This window comes from Opisthocomus hoazin, chromosome 4 (genome assembly GCF_030867145.1).
Source record: "Opisthocomus hoazin isolate bOpiHoa1 chromosome 4, bOpiHoa1.hap1, whole genome shotgun sequence".
Classification (NCBI taxonomy): domain Eukaryota; kingdom Metazoa; phylum Chordata; class Aves; order Opisthocomiformes; family Opisthocomidae; genus Opisthocomus; species Opisthocomus hoazin.
In genome coordinates, this window is record NC_134417.1 from 58188166 (window position 1) to 58211995 (window position 23830).

Here is a 23830-nt window from a genome sequence, read left to right on the forward strand (position 1 = left end):
CTGCCTCCCACCTAGCTCTTCCCGGAACAAGCCACCGCATTCTCTCCTGAGGTCCAGGGTCAAGTCCAGGGGGACGATCTGCTCCCTGCTCCTGCTTGCCACGCCATTTCTGAGACAAGCCAGAATGCTGTTGGCCTTCTTGGCCACCTGGGTGTCCCTGACACCCTCCAGAAATCCTCCTGATGGCCTTTCCCTCACAGCAGGTACCACGGAGGTTGACGTTCCCCAGCAGAACCAGTGCCAGTGAGCAGAAACTCAGCCACGCCAGGAACACTGTCGTTCCGCGTCCTTGCATGATGCTCTGGCTGAAATGCACAAACCAGCAGTACAAGACAGGGCCAGCAGATTGAACATGACTCTCTGTTTCCTCCAAACATCTTACCACAAATTGCACAAGGTTGCTTTCTTGTCATTTGGTTCAAGGCGCTTTTTTGCCCTTAGGACTCTAGAAATGAAGACTGATGGCTCAGAAACTGCCTCTTCGGAAAGAGGCAAGACTTTGAGCTCGTGATGGTGGTTAGGAGAGCTGTTAGTGGGGCAGACGTGTGGCAGGATTGCAGCAGGGCAGCACAGCCTGGAGACGAAATGTGACATCCCCAGAGACGGACTGTGACCAGGCGTCCCTTGCTGCTTATAAGGGGGCGCCCAGCCCCACTCAGCCAGCTTCTGCCCGGACTCCAGCTGAGCAGGTTGCGAGGTCTGGAGTACTGAGCGAGGCCTTGGTGCTGGTGCCGTGCTCGGTGAGTTGTTTCTTGCAGCTCTCCGTGCCCGAGCCCAGAGCCCTTGGAGGACTGTCTGCGGCCCTGCCAGCTTCAGGCAGCCGCAGTACCCAGGAGCCGCGCTCACAGCAGCAGAGGTGAGTGGGCAGGGAAACCTCCTCACCCTGGGCAGCTCGGAGGGTTTCCTTCCGCAGGGACCTGGGCACTTCTTCCAGCCCTGCCCGGGCCAGCCACTGACTGTGGCCTCTCTTCCTCTAATAGCGCAACACCCGCTGCTGCTGCGCCCGTGAGAGGGAGCAGTTTGTCATCCCCAGCTCCCCCCAGCACACAGCAGCACGCAGGAGCACGGCCACAGAGCTGGACAACTGCTGTCCCATCTGCCTGGACAGCTGGGAGGAGGCCAGCTACGTGATGCCGTGCCTCCACACATTCTGCTACGAGTGCATCGTGCGCAGGGCTGAGACCACGCCCAAGTGCCCCCTCTGCAAGAGCACGGTCACCTCCATCTTGCACTCGCTGCGGGTGGATGACAACTTTGCAGAGCACGTCATCCCACCGCCTGCAGCAGCGTCCACGGCCGTCCACCCGACCAGAAGGGATCCCGGTCGCCCAGACGCCCACTATCGCTATCAGCTGTGGGGACGGTGCCCAGGGCTCCTGTGGGCAGCCTCCATCCCCACCTCTGGGCATGGCTCTTCCGACAGGACCCATCTCTGCTCCGTCCCCTGCTGGCATGGCTGCGACGGGGGCTGCAGTGGATCTTCAGTGACAACCGCTGGGAAGCCGTGCACAGCCTGGTCCTGTCCGGCCTGCACCTGTTTGGCCTGGACGAAGAGAGCCTGGCCCAGCGGCTCTGGCGTGTCCTGGGCAGCTACACAGGGATATTTGTGCGGTGGCTGATCAACGCCGTGGTGCCGCAGTGCGGCGGGGAAGCCCGACGGCAGCTGGGCCTAGGGGAGGCCCGTGCTGCCGAGGAGCGAGAGAGCAGCCCCGCAGCTGGCCCCGGCCGTGCCGCCTCCCGAGGGGGCTCTCCAGCCCTTGGTGCAGCCCCCTCCAGCAGCCCTGATGGGTCAGAGGCAGAAGAGCTTCCTGGCACCTCACCAGCCGCCCTTGCTGGGGGTCCCGCCAGCCACTCCTCTTCTCCCACTGCCATTGCCGCGGAGCCACGACAGCCCCAGGAGGAGCCAGGGCAGGCCCTGCCCAGGCCCTCCTCTCCTGGCGGGTGCAGGGATTGGTCCCTGGGTTACCCCGGCGAGCCCCGAAGAGGAGGGCCCGCAGCCATGGGGCCACTGCACCGCCAATCCAAAGGCCGTTCTGCAGGCGGCGGAAAGGAGCTGGCAAAAGCAGGGCCGGGCCAGCAGCCGGGGCGCCTGCCAGGCCCCAAGGGGACCAGCAGAGCCAGCGGGCTCATTAGTCTCGCTGTAGTCCACAAATACTACAATAAAGGTCTGAAAGCAGCAGAAATAGCCTTGGCAGTTCTTATCAAGCAGTTGCTGTGGCTGTCCCCGCCTGCGCCGGTTTCTCAGGTGGCCAGAAATGGCGACCCAGCAGACTCGGTGCATCCTCTCTCAAAGGGCGGAAGGGAGGATGACTCTGGTCATCCTCTTGTCTCTTTTAGCGATGGGCTGCAGCATTCGGCACTCGCTCGTCTTTGGTAGCTCCCCCAAGCTCCACAGCCTTGCCAAGATGACAGAGAGTGGCCTCGCAGTGACATCAGCCAGCTCGCTCAGCACCCTCAGAGAAATCCCGTCAGGGTCGATGGACTTGTAGCGGGCAAGGTTTGCTTGGACACCCCCGAGCCGACCGTGCTCTGGTACTGCAGTTCCCCTGCCCGTGGGCTAAAACACCTGCGAGCAGTGTCAGTGGCAGCTCTGCTGAGAGCTGCCTCCCACCTAGCTCTTCCCGGAACAAGCCACCGCATTCTCTCCTGAGGTCCAGGGTCAAGTCCAGGGGGACGATCTGCTCCCTGCTCCTGCTTGCCACGCCATTTCTGAGACAAGCCAGAATGCTGTTGGCCTTCTTGGCCACCTGGGTGTCCCTGACACCCTCCAGAAATCCTCCTGATGGCCTTTCCCTCACAGCAGGTACCACGGAGGTTGACGTTCCCCAGCAGAACCAGTGCCAGTGAGCAGAAACTCAGCCACGCCAGGAACACTGTAGTTCCGCGTCCTTGCATGATGCTCTGGCTGAAATGCACAAACCAGCAGTACAAGACAGGGCCAGCAGATTGAACATGACTCTCTGTTTCCTCCAAACATCTTACCACAAATCAAGGTTGCTTTCTTGTCATTTGGTTCAAGGTGCTTTTTTGCCCTTAGGACTCTAGAAATGAAGACTGATGGCTCAGAAACTGCCTCTTCGGAAAGAGGCAAGACTTTGAGCTCGTGATGGTGGTTAGGAGAGCTGTTAGTGGGGCAGACGTGTGGCAGGATTGCAGCAGGGCAGCACAGCCTGGAGACGAAATGTGACATCCCCAGAGACGGACTGTGACCAGGCGTCCCTTGCTGCTTATAAGGGGGCGCCCAGCCCCACTCAGCCAGCTTCTGCCCGGACTCCAGCTGAGCAGGTTGCGAGGTCTGGAGTACTGAGCGAGGCCTTGGTGCTGGTGCTGTGCTCGGTGAGTTGTTTCTTGCAGCTCTCCGTGCCCGAGCCCAGAGCCCTTGGAGGACTGTCTGCGGCCCTGCCAGCTTCAGGCAGCCACAGTACCCAGGAGCCGCGCTCACAGCAGCAGAGGTGAGTGGGCAGGGAAACCTCCTCACCCTGGGCAGCTCGGAGGGTTTCCTTCCGCAGGGACCTGGGCACTTCTTCCAGCCCTGCCCGGGCCAGCCACTGACTGTGGCCTCTCTTCCTCTAATAGCGCAACACCCGCTGCTGCTGCGCCCGTGAGAGGGAGCAGTTTGTCATCCCCAGCTCCCCCCAGCACACAGCAGCACGCAGGAGCACGGCCACAGAGCTGGACAACTGCTGTCCCAACTGCCTGGACAGCTGGGAGGAGGCCAGCTACGTGATGCCGTGCCTCCACACATTCTGCTACGAGTGCACCGTGCGCAGGGCTGAGACCACGCCCAAGTGCCCCCTCTGCAAGAGGACGGTCACCTCCATCTTGCACTCGCTGCGGGTGGATGACAACTTTGCAGAGCACGTCATCCCACCGCCTGCAGCAGCGTCCACGGCCGTCCACCCGACCAGAAGAGATCCCGGTCGCCCAGATGCCCACTATCTCCGTGGCCGTGCAGCATACCAGCTATCAGCTGTGGGGACGGTGCCCAGGGCTCCTGTGGGCAGCCTCCATCCCCACCTCTGGGCATGGCTCTTCCGACAGGACCCATCTCTGCTCCGTCCCCTGCTGGCATGGCTGCGACGGGGGCTGCAGTGGATCTTCAGTGACAACCGCTGGGAAGCCGTGCACAGCCTGGTCCTGTCCGGCCTGCACCTGTTTGGCCTGGACGAAGAGAGCCTGGCCCAGCGGCTCTGGCGTGTCCTGGGCAGCTACACACGGAGATTTGTGCGGTGGCTGATCAACGCCGTGGTGCCGCAGTGCGGCGGGGAAGCCCGACGGCAGCTGGGCCTAGGGGAGGCCCGTGCTGCCGAGGAGCGAGAGAGCAGCCCCGCAGCTGGCCCCGGCCGTGCCGCCTCCCGAGGGGGCTCTCCAGCCCTTGGTGCAGCCCCCTCCAGCAGCCCTGATGGGTCAGAGGCAGAAGAGCTTCCTGGCACCTCACCAGCCGCCCTTGCTGGGGGTCCCGCCAGCCACCCCTCTTCTCCCACTGCCATTGCCGCAGAGCCACGACAGCCCCAGGAGGAGCCAGGGCAGGCCCTGCCCAGGCCCTCCTCTCCTGGCGGGTGCAGGGATTGGTCCCTGGGTTACCCCGGCGAGCCCCGAAGAGGAGGGCCCGCAGCCATGGGGCCACTGCACCGCCAATCCAAAGGCCGTTCTGCAGGCGGTGGAAAGGAGCTGGCAAAAGCAGGGCTGGGCCAGCAGCCGGGGCGCCTGCCAGGCCCCAAGGGGACCAGCAGAGCCAGCGGGCTCATTAGTCTCGCTGTAGTCCACAAATACTACAATAAAGGTCTGAAAGCAGCAGAAATAGCCTTGGCAGTTCTTATCAAGCAGTTGCTGTGGCTGTCCCCGCCTGCGCCGGTTTCTCAGGTGGCCAGAAATGGCGACCCAGCACACTCAGTGCATCCTCTCCCAAAGGGCGGAAGGGAGGATGACTCTGGTCATCCTCTTGTCTCTTTTAGCGATGGGCTGCAGCATTTGGCACTCGCTCGTCTTTGGTAGCTCCCCCAAGCTCCACTGCCTTGCCAAGATGACAGAGAGTGGCCTCGCAGTGACATCAGCCAGCTCGCTCAGCACCCTCAGAGAAATCCCGTCAGGGTCGATGGACTTGTAGCGGGCAAGGTTTGCTTGTACACCCCCGAGCCGACCGTGCTCTGGTACTGCAGTTCCCCTGCCCGTGGGCTAAAACACCTGCGAGCAGTGTCAGTGGCAGCTCTGCTGAGAGCTGCCTCCCACCTAGCTCTTCCCGGAACAAGCCACCGCATTCTCTCCTGAGGTCCAGGGCCAAGTCCAGGGGGACGATCTGCTCCCTGCTCCTGCTTGCCACGCCATTTCTGAGACAAGCCAGAATGCTGTTGGCCTTCTTGGCCACCTGGGTGTCCCTGACACCCTCCAGAAATCCTCCTGATGGCCTGTCCCTCACAGCAGGTACCACGGAGATTGACGTTCCCCAGCAGAACCAGTGCCAGTGAGCAGAAACTCAGCCACGCCAGGAACACTGTAGTTCCGCGTCCTTGCATGATGCTCTGGCTGAAATGCACAAACCAGCAGTATAAGACAGGGCCAGCAGATTGAACATGACTCTCTGTTTCCTCCAAACATCTTACCACAAATTGCACAAGGTTGCTTTCTTGTCATTTGGTTCAAGGCGCTTTTTTGCCCTTAGGACTCTAGAAATGAAGACTGATGGCTCAGAAACTGCCTCTTCGGAAAGAGGCAAGACTTTGAGCTCTTGATGGTGGTTAGGAGAGCTGTTAGTGGGGCAGACGTGTGGCAGGATTGCAGCAGGGCAGCACAGCCTGGAGACGAAATGTGACATCCCCAGAGACGGACTGTGACCAGGCGTCCCTTGCTGCTTATAAGGGGGCGCCCAGCCCCACTCAGCCAGCTTCTGCCCGGACTCCAGCTGAGCAGGTTGCGAGGTCTGGAGTACTGAGCGAGGCCTTGGTGCTGGTGCCGTGCTCGGTGAGTTGTTTCTTGCAGCTCTCCGTGCCCGAGCCCAGAGCCCTTGGAGGACTGTCTGCGGCCCTGCCAGCTTCAGGCAGCTGCAGTACCCGGGAGCCACGCTCACAGCAGCAGAGGTGAGTGGGCAGGGAAACCTCCTCACCCTGGGCAGCTCGGAGGGTTTCCTTCCGCAGGGACCTGGGCACTTCTTCCAGCCCTGCCCGGGCCAGCCACTGACTGTGGCCTCTCTTCCTCTAATAGCGCAACACCCGCTGCTGCTGCGCCCGTGAGAGGGAGCAGTTTGTCATCCCCAGCTCCCCCCAGCACACAGCAGCACGCAGGAGCACGGCCACAGAGCTGGACAACTGCTGTCCCAACTGCCTGGACAGCTGGGAGGAGGCCAGCTACGTGATGCCGTGCCTCCACACATTCTGCTACGAGTGCATCGTGCGCAGGGCTGAGACCACGCCCAAGTGCCCCCTCTGCAAGAGGACGGTCACCTCCATCTTGCACTCGCTGCGGGCAGATGACAACTTTGCAGAGCACGTCATCCCACCACCTGCAGCAGCGTCCACGGCCGTCCACCCGACCAGAAGAGATCCCGGTCGCCCAGACGCCCACTATCTCCGTGGCCGTGCAGCATACCAGCCATCAGCTGTTGGGACGGTGCCCAGGGCTCCTGTGGGCAGCCTCCATCCCCACCTCTGGGCATGGCTCTTCCGACAGGACCCATCTCTGCTCCGTCCCCTGCTGGCATGGCTGCGACGGGGGCTGCAGTGGATCTTCAGTGACAACCGCTGGGAAGCCGTGCACAGCCTGGTCCTGTCCGGCCTGCACCTGTTTGGCCTGGACGAAGAGAGCCTGGCCCAGCGGCTCTGGCGTGTCCTGGGCAGCTACACAGGGATATTTGTGCGGTGGCTAATCAACGCCGTGGTGCCGCAGTGCGGCGGGGAAGCCCGACGGCAGCTGGGCCTAGGGGAGGCCCGTGCTGCCGAGGAGCGAGAGAGCAGCCCCGCAGCTGGCCCCGGCCGTGCCGCCTCCCGAGGGGGCTCTCCAGCCCTTGGTGCAGCCCCCTCCAGCAGCCCTGATGGGTCAGAGGCAGAAGAGCTTCCTGGCACCTCACCAGCCGCCCTTGCTGGGGGTCCCGCCAGCCACCCCTCTTCTCCCACTGCCATTGCCGCGGAGCCACGACAGCCCCAGGAGGAGCCAGGGCAGGCCCTGCCCAGGCCCTCCTCTCCTGGCGGGTGCAGGGATTGGTCCCTGGGTTACCCCGGCGAGCCCCGAAGAGGAGGGCCCGCAGCCATGGGGCCACTGCACCGCCAATCCAAAGGCCGTTCTGCAGGCGGTGGAAAGGAGCTGGCAAAAGCAGGGCTGGGCCAGCAGCCGGGGCGCCTGCCAGGCCCCAAGGGGACCAGCAGAGCCAGCGGGCTCATTATTCTCGCTGTAGTCCACAAATACTACAATAAAGGTCTGAAAGCAGCAGAAATAGCCTTGGCAGTTCTTATCAAGCAGTTGCTGTGGCTGTCCCCGCCTGCGCCGGTTTCTCAGGTGGCCAGAAATGGCGACCCAGCACACTCAGTGCATCCTCTCCCAAAGGGCGGAAGGGAGGATGACTCTGGTCATCCTCTTGTCTCTTTTAGCGATGGGCTGCAGCATTTGGCACTCGCTCGTCTTTGGTAGCTCCCCCAAGCTCCACTGCCTTGCCAAGATGACAGAGAGTGGCCTCGCAGTGACATCAGCCAGCTCGCTCAGCACCCTCAGAGAAATCCCGTCAGGGTCGATGGACTTGTAGCGGGCAAGGTTTGCTTGGACACCCCCGAGCCGACCGTGCTCTGGTACTGCAGTTCCCCTGCCCGTGGGCTAAAACACCTGCGAGCAGTGTCAGTGGCAGCTCTGCTGAGAGCTGCCTCCCACCTAGCTCTTCCCGGAACAAGCCACCGCATTCTCTCCTGAGGTCCAGGGCCAAGTCCAGGGGGACGATCTGCTCCCTGCTCCTGCTTGCCACGCCATTTCTGAGACAAGCCAGAATGCTGTTGGCCTTCTTGGCCACCTGGGTGTCCCTGACACCCTCCAGAAATCCTCCTGATGGCCTGTCCCTCACAGCAGGTACCACGGAGATTGACGTTCCCCAGTAGAACCAGTGCCAGTGAGCAGAAACTCAGCCACGCCAGGAACACTGTAGTTCCGCGTCCTTGCATGATGCTCTGGCTGAAATGCACAAACCAGCAGTATAAGACAGGGCCAGCAGATTGAACATGACTCTCTGTTTCCTCCAAACATCTTACCACAAATTGCACAAGGTTGCTTTCTTGTCATTTGGTTCAAGGCGCTTTTTTGCCCTTAGGACTCTAGAAATGAAGACTGATGGCTCAGAAACTGCCTCTTCGGAAAGAGGCAACACTTTGAGCTCGTGATGGTGGTTAGGAGAGCTGTTAGTGGGGCAGACGTGTGGCAGGATTGCAGCAGGGCAGCACAGCCTGGAGACGAAATGTGACATCCCCAGAGACGGACTGTGACCAGGCGTCCCTTGCTGCTTATAAGGGGGCGCCCAGCCCCACTCAGCCAGCTTCTGCCCGGACTCCAGCTGAGCAGGTTGCGAGGTCTGGAGTACTGAGTGAGGCCTTGGTGCTGGTGCCGTGCTCGGTGAGTTGTTTCTTGCAGCTCTCCGTGCCCGAGCCCAGAGCCCTTGGAGGACTGTCTGCGGCCCTGCCAGCTTCAGGCAGCTGCAGTACCCGGGAGCCGCGCTCACAGCAGCAGAGGTGAGTGGGCAGGGAAACCTCCTCACCCTGGGCAGCTCGGAGGGTTTCCTTCCGCAGGGACCTGGGCACTTCTTCCAGCCCTGCCCGGGCCAGCCACTGACTGTGGCCTCTCTTCCTCTAATAGCGCAACACCCGCTGCTGCTGCGCCCGTGAGAGGGAGCAGTTTGTCATCCCCAGCTCCCCCCAGCACACAGCAGCACGCAGGAGCACGGCCACAGAGCTGGACAACTGCTGTCCCAACTGCCTGGACAGCTGGGAGGAGGCCAGCTACGTGATGCCGTGCCTCCACACATTCTGCTACGAGTGCATCGTGCGCAGGGCTGAGACCACGCCCAAGTGCCCCCTCTGCAAGAGGACGGTCACCTCCATCTTGCACTCGCTGCGGGCAGATGACAACTTTGCAGAGCACGTCATCCCACCACCTGCAGCAGCGTCCACGGCCGTCCACCCGACCAGAAGAGATCCCGGTCGCCCAGACGCCCACTATCTCCGTGGCCGTGCAGCATACCAGCCATCAGCTGTTGGGACGGTGCCCAGGGCTCCTGTGGGCAGCCTCCATCCCCACCTCTGGGCATGGCTCTTCCGACAGGACCCATCTCTGCTCCGTCCCCTGATGCCATGGCTGCGACGGGGGCTGCAGTGGATCTTCAGCGACAACCACTGGCAAGCCGTGCACAGCCTGGTCCTGTCCGGCCTGCACCTGTTTGGCCTGGACGAAGAGAACCTGGCCCAGCGGCTCTGGCGTGTCCTGGGCAGCTACACAGGGAGATTTGTGCGGTGGCTGATCAACGCCGTGGTGCCGCAGTGCGGCGGGGAGGCCCGACGGCAGCTGGGCCTAGGGGAGGCCCGTGCTGCCGAGGAGCGAGAGAGCAGCCCCGCAGCTGGCCCCGGCCGTGCCGCCTCCCGAGGGGGCTCTCCAGCCCTTAGTGCAGCCCCCTCCAGCAGCCCTGACGGGTCGGAGGCAGAAGAGCTCCCTGGCACCTCACCAGCCGCCCTTGCTGGGGGTCCCGCCAGCCACCCCTCTGCTCCCACTGCCATTGCTGCGGAGCCACGACAGCCCCAGGAGGAGCCAGGGCAGGCCCTGCCCAGGCCCTCCTCTCTTGGCGGGTGCAGGGATTGGTCCCTGGGTTACCCCGGCGAGCCCCGAAGAGGAGGGCCCGCAGCCATGGGGCCACTGCACCGCCAATCCAAAGGCCGTTCTGCAGGCGGCGGAAAGGAGCTGGCAAAAGCAGGGCCAGGCCAGCAGCCGGGGCGCCTGCCAGGCCCCAAGGGGACCAGCAGAGCCAGCGGGCTCATTAGTCTCGCTGTAGTCCACAAATACTACAATAAAGGTCTGAAAGCAGCAGAAATAGACTTGGCAGTTCTTATCAAGCAGTTGCTGTGGCTGTCCCCGCCTGCGCCGGTTTCTCAGGTGGCCAGAAATGGCGACCCAGCAGACTCGGTGCATCCTCTCTCAAAGGGCGGAAGGGAGGATGACTCTGGTCATCCTCTTGTCTCTTTTAGCGATGGGCTGCAGTATTCGGCACTCGCTCGTCTTTGGTAGCTCCCCCAAGCTCCACAGCCTTGCCAAGATGACAGAGAGTGGCCTCGCAGTGACATCAGCCAGCTCGCTCAGCACCCTCAGAGAAATCCCGTCAGGGTCGATGGACTTGTAGCGGGCAAGGTTTGCTTGGACACCCCCGAGCCGACCGTGCTCTGGTACTGCAGTTCCCCTGCCCGTGGGCTAAAACACCTGCGAGCAGTGTCAGTGGCAGCTCTGCTGAGAGCTGCCTCCCACCTAGCTCTTCCCGGAACAAGCCACCGCATTCTCTCCTGAGGTCCAGGGCCAAGTCCAGGGGGACGATCTGCTCCCTGCTCCTGCTTGCCACGCCATTTCTGAGACAAGCCAGAATGCTGTTGGCCTTCTTGGCCACCTGGGTGTCCCTGACACCCTCCAGAAATCCTCCTGATGGCCTGTCCCTCACAGCAGGTGCCACGGAGGTTGACGTTCCCCAGCAGAACCAGTGCCAGTGAGCAGAAACTCAGCCACGCCAGGAACACTGTAGTTCCGCGTCCTTGCATGATGCTCTGGCTGAAATGCACAAACCAGCAGTATAAGACAGGGCCAGCAGATTGAACATGACTCTCTGTTTCCTCCAAACATCTTACCACAAATTGCACAAGGTTGCTTTCTTGTCATTTGGTTCAAGGCGCTTTTTTGCCCTTAGGACTCTAGAAATGAAGACTGATGGCTCAGAAACTGCCTCTTCGGAAAGAGGCAAGACTTTGAGCTCTTGATGGTGGTTAGGAGAGCTGTTAGTGGGGCAGACGTGTGGCAGGATTGCAGCAGGGCAGCACAGCCTGGAGACGAAATGTGACATCCCCAGAGACGGACTGTGACCAGGCGTCCCTTGCTGCTTATAAGGGGGCGCCCAGCCCCACTCAGCCAGCTTCTGCCCGGACTCCAGCTGAGCAGGTTGCGAGGTCTGGAGTACTGAGCGAGGCCTTGGTGCTGGTGCCGTGCTCGGTGAGTTGTTTCTTGCAGCTCTCCGTGCCCGAGCCCAGAGCCCTTGGAGGACTGTCTGCGGCCCTGCCAGCTTCAGGCAGCTGCAGTACCCGGGAGCCGCGCTCACAGCAGCAGAGGTGAGTGGGCAGGGAAACCTCCTCACCCTGGGCAGCTCGGAGGGTTTCCTTCCGCAGGGACCTGGGCACTTCTTCCAGCCCTGCCCGGGCCAGCCACTGACTGTGGCCTCTCTTCCTCTAATAGCGCAACACCCGCTGCTGCTGCGCCCGTGAGAGGGAGCAGTTTGTCATCCCCAGCTCCCCCCAGCACACAGCAGCACGCAGGAGCACGGCCACAGAGCTGGACAACTGCTGTCCCAACTGCCTGGACAGCTGGGAGGAGGCCAGCTACGTGATGCCGTGCCTCCACACATTCTGCTACGAGTGCATCGTGCGCAGGGCTGAGACCATGCCCAAGTGCCCCCTCTGCAAGAGGACGGTCACCTCCATCTTGCACTCGCTGCGGGCAGATGACAACTTTGCAGAGCACGTCATCCCACCACCTGCAGCAGCGTCCACGGCCGTCCACCCGACCAGAAGAGATCCCGGTCGCCCAGACGCCCACTATCTCCGTGGCCGTGCAGCATACCAGCCATCAGCTGTTGGGACGGTGCCCAGGGCTCCTGTGGGCAGCCTCCATCCCCACCTCTGGGCATGGCTCTTCCGACAGGACCCATCTCTGCTCCGTCCCCTGATGCCATGGCTGCGACGGGGGCTGCAGTGGATCTTCAGCGACAACCGCTGGGAAGCCGTGCACAGCCTTGCCCTGTCCGGCCTGCACCTGTTTGGCCTGGACGAAGAGAGCCTGGCCCAGTGGCTCTGGCGTGTCCTGGGCAGCTACACAGGGATATTTGTGCGGTGGCTGATCAACGCCGTGGTGCCGCAGTGCGGCAGGGAAGCCCGACGGCAGCTGGGCCTAGGGGAGGCCCGTGCTGCCGAGGAGCGAGAGAGCAGCCCCGCAGCTGGCCCCGGCCGTGCCGCCTCCCGAGGGGGCTCTCCAGCCCTTGGTGCAGCCCCCTCCAGCAGCCCTGATGGGTCAGAGGCAGAAGAGCTTCCTGGCACCTCACCAGCCGCCCTTGCTGGGGGTCCCGCCAGCCACTCCTCTTCTCCCACTGCCATTGCCGCGGAGCCACGACAGCCCCAGGAGGAGCCAGGGCAGGCCCTGCCCAGGCCCTCCTCTCCTGGTGGGTGCAGGGATTGGTCCCTGGGTTACCCCGGCGAGCCCCGAAGAGGAGGGCCCGCAGCCATGGGGCCACTGCACCGCCAATCCAAAGGCCGTTCTGCAGGCGGCGGAAAGGAGCTGGCAAAAGCAGGGCCGGGCCAGCAGCCGGGGCGCCTGCCAGGCCCAAATGGGACCAGCAGAGCCAGCGGGCTCATTATTCTCGCTGTAGTCCACAAATACTACAATAAAGGTATGAAAGCAGCAGACATAGACTTGGCAGTTCTTATCAAGCAGTTGCTGTGGCTGTCCCCACCTGCGCCGGTTTCTCAGGTGGCCAGAAATGGCGACCCAGCAGATTCGGTGCATCCTCTCCCAAAGGGCGGAAGGGAGGATGACTCTGGTCATCCTCTTGTCTCTTTTAGCGATGGGCTGCAGTATTCGGCACTCGCTCGTCTTTGGTAGCTCCCCCAAGCTCCACAGCCTTGCCAAGATGACAGAGAGTGGCCTCGCAGTGACATCAGCCAGCTCGCTCAGCACCCTCAGAGAAATCCCGTCAGGGTCGATGGACTTGTAGCGGGCAAGGTTTGCTTGGACACCCCCGAGCCGACCGTGCTCTGGTACTGCAGTTCCCCTGCCCGTGGGCTAAAACACCTGCGAGCAGTGTCAGTGGCAGCTCTGCTGAGAGCTGCCTCCCACCTAGCTCTTCCCGGAACAAGCCACCGCATTCTCTCCTGAGGTCCAGGGCCAAGTCCAGGGGGACGATCTGCTCCCTGCTCCTGCTTGCCACGCCATTTCTGAGACAAGCCAGAATGCTGTTGGCCTTCTTGGCCACCTGGGTGTCCCTGACACCCTCCAGAAATCCTCCTGATGGCCTGTCCCTCACAGCAGGTACCACGGAGATTGACGTTCCCCAGCAGAACCAGTGCCAGTGAGCAGAAACTCAGCCACGCCAGGAACACTGTAGTTCCGCGTCCTTGCATGATGCTCTGGCTGAAATGCACAAACCAGCAGTATAAGACAGGGCCAGCAGATTGAACATGACTCTCTGTTTCCTCCAAACATCTTACCACAAATTGCACAAGGTTGCTTTCTTGTCATTTGGTTCAAGGCGCTTTTTTGCCCTTAGGACTCTAGAAATGAAGACTGATGGCTCAGAAACTGCCTCTTCGGAAAGAGGCAAGACTTTGAGCTCTTGATGGTGGTTAGGAGAGCTGTTAGTGGGGCAGACGTGTGGCAGGATTGCAGCAGGGCAGCACAGCCTGGAGACGAAATGTGACATCCCCAGAGACGGACTGTGACCAGGCGTCCCTTGCTGCTTATAAGGGGGCGCCCAGCCCCACTCAGCCAGCTTCTGCCCGGACTCCAGCTGAGCAGGTTGCGAGGTCTGGAGTACTGAGCGAGGCCTTGGTGCTGGTGCCGTGCTCGGTGAGTTGTTTCTTGCAGCTCTCCGTGCCCGAGCCCAGAGCCCTTGGAGGACTGTCTGCGGCCCTGCCAGCTTCAGGCAGCTGCAGTACCCGGGAGCCGCGCTCACAGCAGCAGAGGTGAGTGGGCAGGGAAACCTCCTCACCCTGGGCAGCTCGGAGGGTTTCCTTCCGCAGGGACCTGGGCACTTCTTCCAGCCCTGCCCGGGCCAGCCACTGACTGTGGCCTCTCTTCCTCTAATAGCGCAACACCCGCTGCTGCTGCGCCCGTGAGAGGGAGCAGTTTGTCATCCCCAGCTCCCCCCAGCACACAGCAGCACGCAGGAGCACGGCCACAGAGCTGGACAACTGCTGTCCCAACTGCCTGGACAGCTGGGAGGAGGCCAGCTACGTGATGCCGTGCCTCCACACATTCTGCTACGAGTGCATCGTGCGCAGGGCTGAGACCACGCCCAAGTGCCCCCTCTGCAAGAGGACGGTCACCTCCATCTTGCACTCGCTGCGGGCAGATGACAACTTTGCAGAGCACGTCATCCCACCACCTGCAGCAGCGTCCACGGCCGTCCACCCGACCAGAAGAGATCCCGGTCGCCCAGACGCCCACTATCTCCGTGGCCGTGCAGCATACCAGCCATCAGCTGTTGGGACGGTGCCCAGGGCTCCTGTGGGCAGCCTCCATCCCCACCTCTGGGCATGGCTCTTCCGACAGGACCCATCTCTGCTCCGTCCCCTGATGCCATGGCTGCGACGGGGGCTGCAGTGGATCTTCAGCGACAACCACTGGCAAGCCGTGCACAGCCTGGTCCTGTCCGGCCTGCACCTGTTTGGCCTGGACGAAGAGAGCCTGGCCCAGTGGCTCTGGCGTGTCCTGGGCAGCTACACAGGGATATTTGTGCGGTGGCTGATCAACGCCGTGGTGCCGCAGTGCGGCAGGGAAGCCCGACGGCAGCTGGGCCTAGGGGAGGCCCGTGCTGCCGAGGAGCGAGAGAGCAGCCCCGCAGCTGGCCCCGGCCGTGCCGCCTCCCGAGGGGGCTCTCCAGCCCTTGGTGCAGCCCCCTCCAGCAGCCCTGATGGGTCAGAGGCAGAAGAGCTTCCTGGCACCTCACCAGCCGCCCTTGCTGGGGGTCCCGCCAGCCACTCCTCTTCTCCCACTGCCATTGCCGCGGAGCCACGACAGCCCCAGGAGGAGCCAGGGCAGGCCCTGCCCAGGCCCTCCTCTCCTGGTGGGTGCAGGGATTGGTCCCTGGGTTACCCCGGCGAGCCCCGAAGAGGAGGGCCCGCAGCCATGGGGCCACTGCACCGCCAATCCAAAGGCCGTTCTGCAGGCGGCGGAAAGGAGCTGGCAAAAGCAGGGCCGGGCCAGCAGCCGGGGCGCCTGCCAGGCCCAAATGGGACCAGCAGAGCCAGCGGGCTCATTATTCTCGCTGTAGTCCACAAATACTACAATAAAGGTCTGAAAGCAGCAGAAATAGACTTGGCAGTTCTTATCAAGCAGTTGCTGTGGCTGTCCCCGCCTGCGCCGGTTTCTCAGGTGGCCAGAAATGGCGACCCAGCAGATTCGGTGCATCCTCTCCCAAAGGGCGGAAGGGAGGATGACTCTGGTCATCCTCTTGTCTCTTTTAGCGATGGGCTGCAGTATTCGGCACTCGCTCATCTTTGGTAGCTCCCCCAAGCTCCACAGCCTTGCCAAGATGACAGAGAGTGGCCTCGCAGTGACATCAGCCAGCTCGCTCAGCACCCTCAGAGAAATCCCGTCAGGGTCGATGGACTTGTAGCGGGCAAGGTTTGCTTGGACACCCCCGAGCCGACCGTGCTCTGGTACTGCAGTTCCCCTGCCCGTGGGCTAAAACACCTGCGAGCAGTGTCAGTGGCAGCTCTGCTGAGAGCTGCCTCCCACCTAGCTCTTCCCGGAACAAGCCACCGCATTCTCTCCTGAGGTCCAGGGCCAAGTCCAGGGGGACGATCTGCTCCCTGCTCCTGCTTGCCACGCCATTTCTGAGACAAGCCAGAATGCTGTTGGCCTTCTTGGCCACCTGGGTGTCCCTGACACCCTCCAGAAATCCTCCTGATGGCCTGTCCCTCACAGCAGGTACCACGGAGATTGACGTTCCCCAGCAGAACCAGTGCCAGTGAGCAGAAACTCAGCCACGCCAGGAACACTGTAGTTCCGCGTCCTTGCATGATGCTCTGGCTGAAATGCACAAACCAGCAGTATAAGACAGGGCCAGCAGATTGAACATGACTCTCTGTTTCCTCCAAACATCTTACCACAAATTGCACAAGGTTGCTTTCTTGTCATTTGGTTCAAGGCGCTTTTTTGCCCTTAGGACTCTAGAAATGAAGACTGATGGCTCAGAAACTGCCTCTTCGGAAAGAGGCAAGACTTTGAGCTCTTGATGGTGGTTAGGAGAGCTGTTAGTGGGGCAGACGTGTGGCAGGATTGCAGCAGGGCAGCACAGCCTGGAGACGAAATGTGACATCCCCAGAGACGGACTGTGACCAGGCGTCCCTTGCTGCTTATAAGGGGGCGCCCAGCCCCACTCAGCCAGCTTCTGCCCGGACTCCAGCTGAGCAGGTTGCGAGGTCTGGAGTACTGAGCGAGGCCTTGGTGCTGGTGCCGTGCTCGGTGAGTTGTTTCTTGCAGCTCTCCGTGCCCGAGCCCAGAGCCCTTGGAGGACTGTCTGCGGCCCTGCCAGCTTCAGGCAGCTGCAGTACCCGGGAGCCGCGCTCACAGCAGCAGAGGTGAGTGGGCAGGGAAACCTCCTCACCCTGGGCAGCTCGGAGGGTTTCCTTCCGCAGGGACCTGGGCACTTCTTCCAGCCCTGCCCGGGCCAGCCACTGACTGTGGCCTCTCTTCCTCTAATAGCGCAACACCCGCTGCTGCTGCGCCCGTGAGAGGGAGCAGTTTGTCATCCCCAGCTCCCCCCAGCACACAGCAGCACGCAGGAGCACGGCCACAGAGCTGGACAACTGCTGTCCCAACTGCCTGGACAGCTGGGAGGAGGCCAGCTACGTGATGCCGTGCCTCCACACATTCTGCTACGAGTGCATCGTGCGCAGGGCTGAGACCACGCCCAAGTGCCCCCTCTGCAAGAGGACGGTCACCTCCATCTTGCACTCGCTGCGGGCAGATGACAACTTTGCAGAGCACGTCATCCCACCACCTGCAGCAGCGTCCACGGCCGTCCACCCGACCAGAAGAGATCCCGGTCGCCCAGACGCCCACTATCTCCGTGGCCGTGCAGCATACCAGCCATCAGCTGTTGGGACGGTGCCCAGGGCTCCTGTGGGCAGCCTCCATCCCCACCTCTGGGCATGGCTCTTCCGACAGGACCCATCTCTGCTCCGTCCCCTGATGCCATGGCTGCGACGGGGGCTGCAGTGGATCTTCAGCGACAACCACTGGCAAGCCGTGCACAGCCTGGTCCTGTCCGGCCTGCACCTGTTTGGCCTGGACGAAGAGAGCCTGGCCCAGCGGCTCTGGCGTGTCCTGGGCAGCTACACAGGGATATTTGTGCGGTGGCTGATCAACGCCGTGGTGCCGCAGTGCGGCAGGGAAGCCCGACGGCAGCTGGGCCTAGGGGAGGCCCGTGCTGCCGAGGAGCGAGAGAGCAGCCCCGCAGCTGGCCCCGGCCGTGCCGCCTCCCGAGGGGGCTCTCCAGCCCTTGGTGCAGCCCCCTCCAGCAGCCCTGATGGGTCAGAGGCAGAAGAGCTTCCTGGCACCTCACCAGCCGCCCTTGCTGGGGGTCCCGCCAGCCACTCCTCTTCTCCCACTGCCATTGCCGCGGAGCCACGACAGCCCCAGGAGGAGCCAGGGCAGGCCCTGCCCAGGCCCTCCTCTCCTGGCGGGTGCAGGGATTGGTCCCTGGGTTACCCCGGCGAGCCCCGAAGAGGAGGGCCCGCAGCCATGGGGCCACTGCACCGCCAATCCAAAGGCCGTTCTGCAGGCGGCGGAAAGGAGCTGGCAAAAGCAGGGCCGGGCCAGCAGCCGGGGCGCCTGCCAGGCCCCAAGGGGACCAGCAGAGCCAGCGGGCTCATTAGTCTCGCTGTAGTCCACAAATACTACAATAAAGGTCTGAAAGCAGCAGAAATAGCCTTGGCAGTTCTTATCAAGCAGTTGCTGTGGCTGTCCCCACCTGCGCCGGTTTCTCAGGTGGCCAGAAATGGCGACCCAGCAGACTCGGTGCATCCTCTCCCAAAGGGCGGAAGCGAGGATGACTCTGGTCATCCTCTTGTCTCTTTTAGCGATGGGCTGCAGCATTCGGCACTCGCTCGTCTTTGGTAGCTCCCCCAAGCTCCACAGCCTTGCCAAGATGACAGAGAGTGGCCTCGCAGTGACATCAGCCAGCTCGCTCAGCACCCTCAGAGAAATCCCGTCAGGGTCGATGGACTTGTAGCGGGCAAGGTTTGCTTGGACACCCCCGAGCCGACCGTGCTCTGGTACTGCAGTTCCCCTGCCCGTGGGCTAAAACACCTGCGAGCAGTGTCAGTGGCAGCTCTGCTGAGAGCTGCCTCCCACCTAGCTCTTCCCGGAACAAGCCACCGCATTCTCTCCTGAGGTCCAGGGCCAAGTCCAGGGGGACGATCTGCTCCCTGCTCCTGCTTGCCACGCCATTTCTGAGACAAGCCAGAATGCTGTTGGCCTTCTTGGCCACCTGGGTGTCCCTGACACCCTCCAGAAATCCTCCTGATGGCCTGTCCCTCACAGCAGGTGCCACGGAGGTTGACGTTCCCCAGCAGAACCAGTGCCAGTGAGCAGAAACTCAGCCACGCCAGGAACACTGTAGTTCCGCGTCCTTGCATGATGCTCTGGCTGAAATGCACAAACCAGCAGTATAAGACAGGGCCAGCAGATTGAACATGACTCTCTGTTTCCTCCAAACATCTTACCACAAATTGCACAAGGTTGCTTTCTTGTCATTTGGTTCAAGGCGCTTTTTTGCCCTTAGGACTCTAGAAATGAAGACTGATGGCTCAGAAACTGCCTCTTCGGAAAGAGGCAAGACTTTGAGCTCTTGATGGTGGTTAGGAGAGCTGTTAGTGGGGCAGACGTGTGGCAGGATTGCAGCAGGGCAGCACAGCCTGGAGACGAAATGTGACATCCCCAGAGACGGACTGTGACCAGGCGTCCCTTGCTGCTTATAAGGGGGCACCCAGCCCCACTCAGCCAGCTTCTGCCCGGACTCCAGCTGAGCAGGTTGCGAGGTCTGGAGTACTGAGCGAGGCCTTGGTGCTGGTGCCGTGCTCGGTGAGTTGTTTCTTGCAGCTCTCCGTGCCCGAGCCCAGAGCCCTTGGAGGACTGTCTGCGGCCCTGCCAGCTTCAGGCAGCTGCAGTACCCGGGAGCCGCGCTCACAGCAGCAGAGGTGAGTGGGCAGGGAAACCTCCTCACCCTGGGCAGCTCGGAGGGTTTCCTTCCGCAGGGACCTGGGCACTTCTTCCAGCCCTGCCCGGGCCAGCCACTGACTGTGGCCTCTCTTCCTCTAATAGCGCAACACCCGCTGCTGCTGCGCCCGTGAGAGGGAGCAGTTTGTCATCCCCAGCTCCCCCCAGCACACAGCAGCACGCAGGAGCACGGCCACAGAGCTGGACAACTGCTGTCCCAACTGCCTGGACAGCTGGGAGGAGGCCAGCTACGTGATGCCGTGCCTCCACACATTCTGCTACGAGTGCATCGTGCGCAGGGCTGAGACCATGCCCAAGTGCCCCCTCTGCAAGAGGACGGTCACCTCCATCTTGCACTCGCTGCGGGCAGATGACAACTTTGCAGAGCACGTCATCCCACCACCTGCAGCAGCGTCCACGGCCGTCCACCCGACCAGAAGAGATCCCGGTCGCCCAGACGCCCACTATCTCCGTGGCCGTGCAGCATACCAGCCATCAGCTGTTGGGACGGTGCCCAGGGCTCCTGTGGGCAGCCTCCATCCCCACCTCTGGGCATGGCTCTTCCGACAGGACCCATCTCTGCTCCGTCCCCTGATGCCATGGCTGCGACGGGGGCTGCAGTGGATCTTCAGCGACAACCACTGGCAAGCCGTGCACAGCCTGGTCCTGTCCGGCCTGCACCTGTTTGGCCTGGACGAAGAGAGCCTGGCCCAGTGGCTCTGGCGTGTCCTGGGCAGCTACACAGGGATATTTGTGCGGTGGCTGATCAACGCCGTGGTGCCGCAGTGCGGCAGGGAAGCCCGACGGCAGCTGGGCCTAGGGGAGGCCCGTGCTGCCGAGGAGCGAGAGAGCAGCCCCGCAGCTGGCCCCGGCCGTGCCGCCTCCCGAGGGGGCTCTCCAGCCCTTAGTGCAGCCCCCTCCAGCAGCCCTGATGGGTCAGAGGCAGAAGAGCTTCCTGGCACCTCACCAGCCGCCCTTGCTGGGGGTCCCGCCAGCCACTCCTCTTCTCCCACTGCCATTGCCGCGGAGCCACGACAGCCCCAGGAGGAGCCAGGGCAGGCCCTGCCCAGGCCCTCCTCTCCTGGCGGGTGCAGGGATTGGTCCCTGGGTTACCCCGGCGAGCCCCGAAGAGGAGGGCCCGCAGCCATGGGGCCACTGCACCGCCAATCCAAAGGCCGTTCTGCAGGCGGCGGAAAGGAGCTGGCAAAAGCAGGGCCGGGCCAGCAGCCGGGGCGCCTGCCAGGCCCAAATGGGACCAGCAGAGCCAGCGGGCTCATTATTCTCGCTGTAGTCCACAAATACTACAATAAAGGTCTGAAAGCAGCAGAAATAGACTTGGCAGTTCTTATCAAGCAGTTGCTGTGGCTGTCCCCGCCTGCGCCGGTTTCTCAGGTGGCCAGAAATGGCGACCCAGCAGATTCGGTGCATCCTCTCCCAAAGGGCGGAAGGGAGGATGACTCTGGTCATCCTCTTGTCTCTTTTAGCGATGGGCTGCAGTATTCGGCACTCGCTCGTCTTTGGTAGCTCCCCCAAGCTCCACAGCCTTGCCAAGATGACAGAGAGTGGCCTCGCAGTGACATCAGCCAGCTCGCTCAGCACCCTCAGAGAAATCCCGTCAGGGTCGATGGACTTGTAGCGGGCAAGGTTTGCTTGGACACCCCCGAGCCGACCGTGCTCTGGTACTGCAGTTCCCCTGCCCGTGGGCTAAAACACCTGCGAGCAGTGTCAGTGGCAGCTCTGCTGAGAGCTGCCTCCCACCTAGCTCTTCCCGGAACAAGCCACCGCATTCTCTCCTGAGGTCCAGGGCCAAGTCCAGGGGGACGATCTGCTCCCTGCTCCTGCTTGCCACGCCATTTCTGAGACAAGCCAGAATGCTGTTGGCCTTCTTGGCCACCTGGGTGTCCCTGACACCCTCCAGAAATCCTCCTGATGGCCTGTCCCTCACAGCAGGTACCACGGAGATTGACGTTCCCCAGCAGAACCAGTGCCAGTGAGCAGAAACTCAGCCACGCCAGGAACACTGTAGTTCCGCGTCCTTGCATGATGCTCTGGCTGAAATGCACAAACCAGCAGTATAAGACAGGGCCAGCAGATTGAACATGACTCTCTGTTTCCTCCAAACATCTTACCACAAATTGCACAAGGTTGCTTTCTTGTCATTTGGTTCAAGGCGCTTTTTTGCCCTTAGGACTCTAGAAATGAAGACTGATGGCTCAGAAACTGCCTCTTCGGAAAGAGGCAAGACTTTGAGCTCTTGATGGTGGTTAGGAGAGCTGTTAGTGGGGCAGACGTGTGGCAGGATTGCAGCAGGGCAGCACAGCCTGGAGACGAAATGTGACATCCCCAGAGACGGACTGTGACCAGGCGTCCCTTGCTGCTTATAAGGGGGCGCCCAGCCCCACTCAGCCAGCTTCTGCCCGGACTCCAGCTGAGCAGGTTGCGAGGTCTGGAGTACTGAGCGAGGCCTTGGTGCTGGTGCCGTGCTCGGTGAGTTGTTTCTTGCAGCTCTCCGTGCCCGAGCCCAGAGCCCTTGGAGGACTGTCTGCGGCCCTGCCAGCTTCAGGCAGCTGCAGTACCCGGGAGCCGCGCTCACAGCAGCAGAGGTGAGTGGGCAGGGAAACCTCCTCACCCTGGGCAGCTCGGAGGGTTTCCTTCCGCAGGGACCTGGGCACTTCTTCCAGCCCTGCCCGGGCCAGCCACTGACTGTGGCCTCTCTTCCTCTAATAGCGCAACACCCGCTGCTGCTGCGCCCGTGAGAGGGAGCAGTTTGTCATCCCCAGCTCCCCCCAGCACACAGCAGCACGCAGGAGCACGGCCACAGAGCTGGACAACTGCTGTCCCAACTGCCTGGACAGCTGGGAGGAGGCCAGCTACGTGATGCCGTGCCTCCACACATTCTGCTACGAGTGCATCGTGCGCAGGGCTGAGACCATGCCCAAGTGCCCCCTCTGCAAGAGGACGGTCACCTCCATCTTGCACTCGCTGCGGGCAGATGACAACTTTGCAGAGCACGTCATCCCACCACCTGCAGCAGCGTCCACGGCCGTCCACCCGACCAGAAGAGATCCCGGTCGCCCAGACGCCCACTATCTCCGTGGCCGTGCAGCATACCAGCCATCAGCTGTTGGGACGGTGCCCAGGGCTCCTGTGGGCAGCCTCCATCCCCACCTCTGGGCATGGCTCTTCCGACAGGACCCATCTCTGCTCCGTCCCCTGATGCCATGGCTGCGACGGGGGCTGCAGTGGATCTTCAGCGACAACCACTGGCAAGCCGTGCACAGCCTGGTCCTGTCCGGCCTGCACCTGTTTGGCCTGGACGAAGAGAGCCTGGCCCAGTGGCTCTGGCGTGTCCTGGGCAGCTACACAGGGATATTTGTGCGGTGGCTGATCAACGCCGTGGTGCCGCAGTGCGGCAGGGAAGCCCGACGGCAGCTGGGCCTAGGGGAGGCCCGTGCTGCCGAGGAGCGAGAGAGCAGCCCCGCAGCTGGCCCCGGCCGTGCCGCCTCCCGAGGGGGCTCTCCAGCCCTTGGTGCAGCCCCCTCCAGCAGCCCTGATGGGTCAGAGGCAGAAGAGCTTCCTGGCACCTCACCAGCCGCCCTTGCTGGGGGTCCCGCCAGCCACTCCTCTTCTCCCACTGCCATTGCCGCGGAGCCACGACAGCCCCAGGAGGAGCCAGGGCAGGCCCTGCCCAGGCCCTCCTCTCCTGGCGGGTGCAGGGATTGGTCCCTGGGTTACCCCGGCGAGCCCCGAAGAGGAGGGCCCGCAGCCATGGGGCCACTGCACCGCCAATCCAAAGGCCGTTCTGCAGGCGGCGGAAAGGAGCTGGCAAAAGCAGGGCCGGGCCAGCAGCCGGGGCGCCTGCCAGGCCCCAAGGGGACCAGCAGAGCCAGCGGGCTCATTAGTCTCGCTGTAGTCCACAAATACTACAATAAAGGTCTGAAAGCAGCAGAAATAGCCTTGGCAGTTCTTATCAAGCAGTTGCTGTGGCTGTCCCCACCTGCGCCGGTTTCTCAGGTGGCCAGAAATGGCGACCCAGCAGACTCGGTGCATCCTCTCCCAAAGGGCGGAAGCGAGGATGACTCTGGTCATCCTCTTGTCTCTTTTAGCGATGGGCTGCAGCATTCGGCACTCGCTCGTCTTTGGTAGCTCCCCCAAGCTCCACAGCCTTGCCAAGATGACAGAGAGTGGCCTCGCAGTGACATCAGCCAGCTCGCTCAGCACCCTCAGAGAAATCCCGTCAGGGTCGATGGACTTGTAGCGGGCAAGGTTTGCTTGGACACCCCCGAGCCGACCGTGCTCTGGTACTGCAGTTCCCCTGCCCGTGGGCTAAAACACCTGCGAGCAGTGTCAGTGGCAGCTCTGCTGAGAGCTGCCTCCCACCTAGCTCTTCCCGGAACAAGCCACCGCATTCTCTCCTGAGGTCCAGGGCCAAGTCCAGGGGGACGATCTGCTCCCTGCTCCTGCTTGCCACGCCATTTCTGAGACAAGCCAGAATGCTGTTGGCCTTCTTGGCCACCTGGGTGTCCCTGACACCCTCCAGAAATCCTCCTGATGGCCTGTCCCTCACAGCAGGTGCCACGGAGGTTGACGTTCCCCAGCAGAACCAGTGCCAGTGAGCAGAAACTCA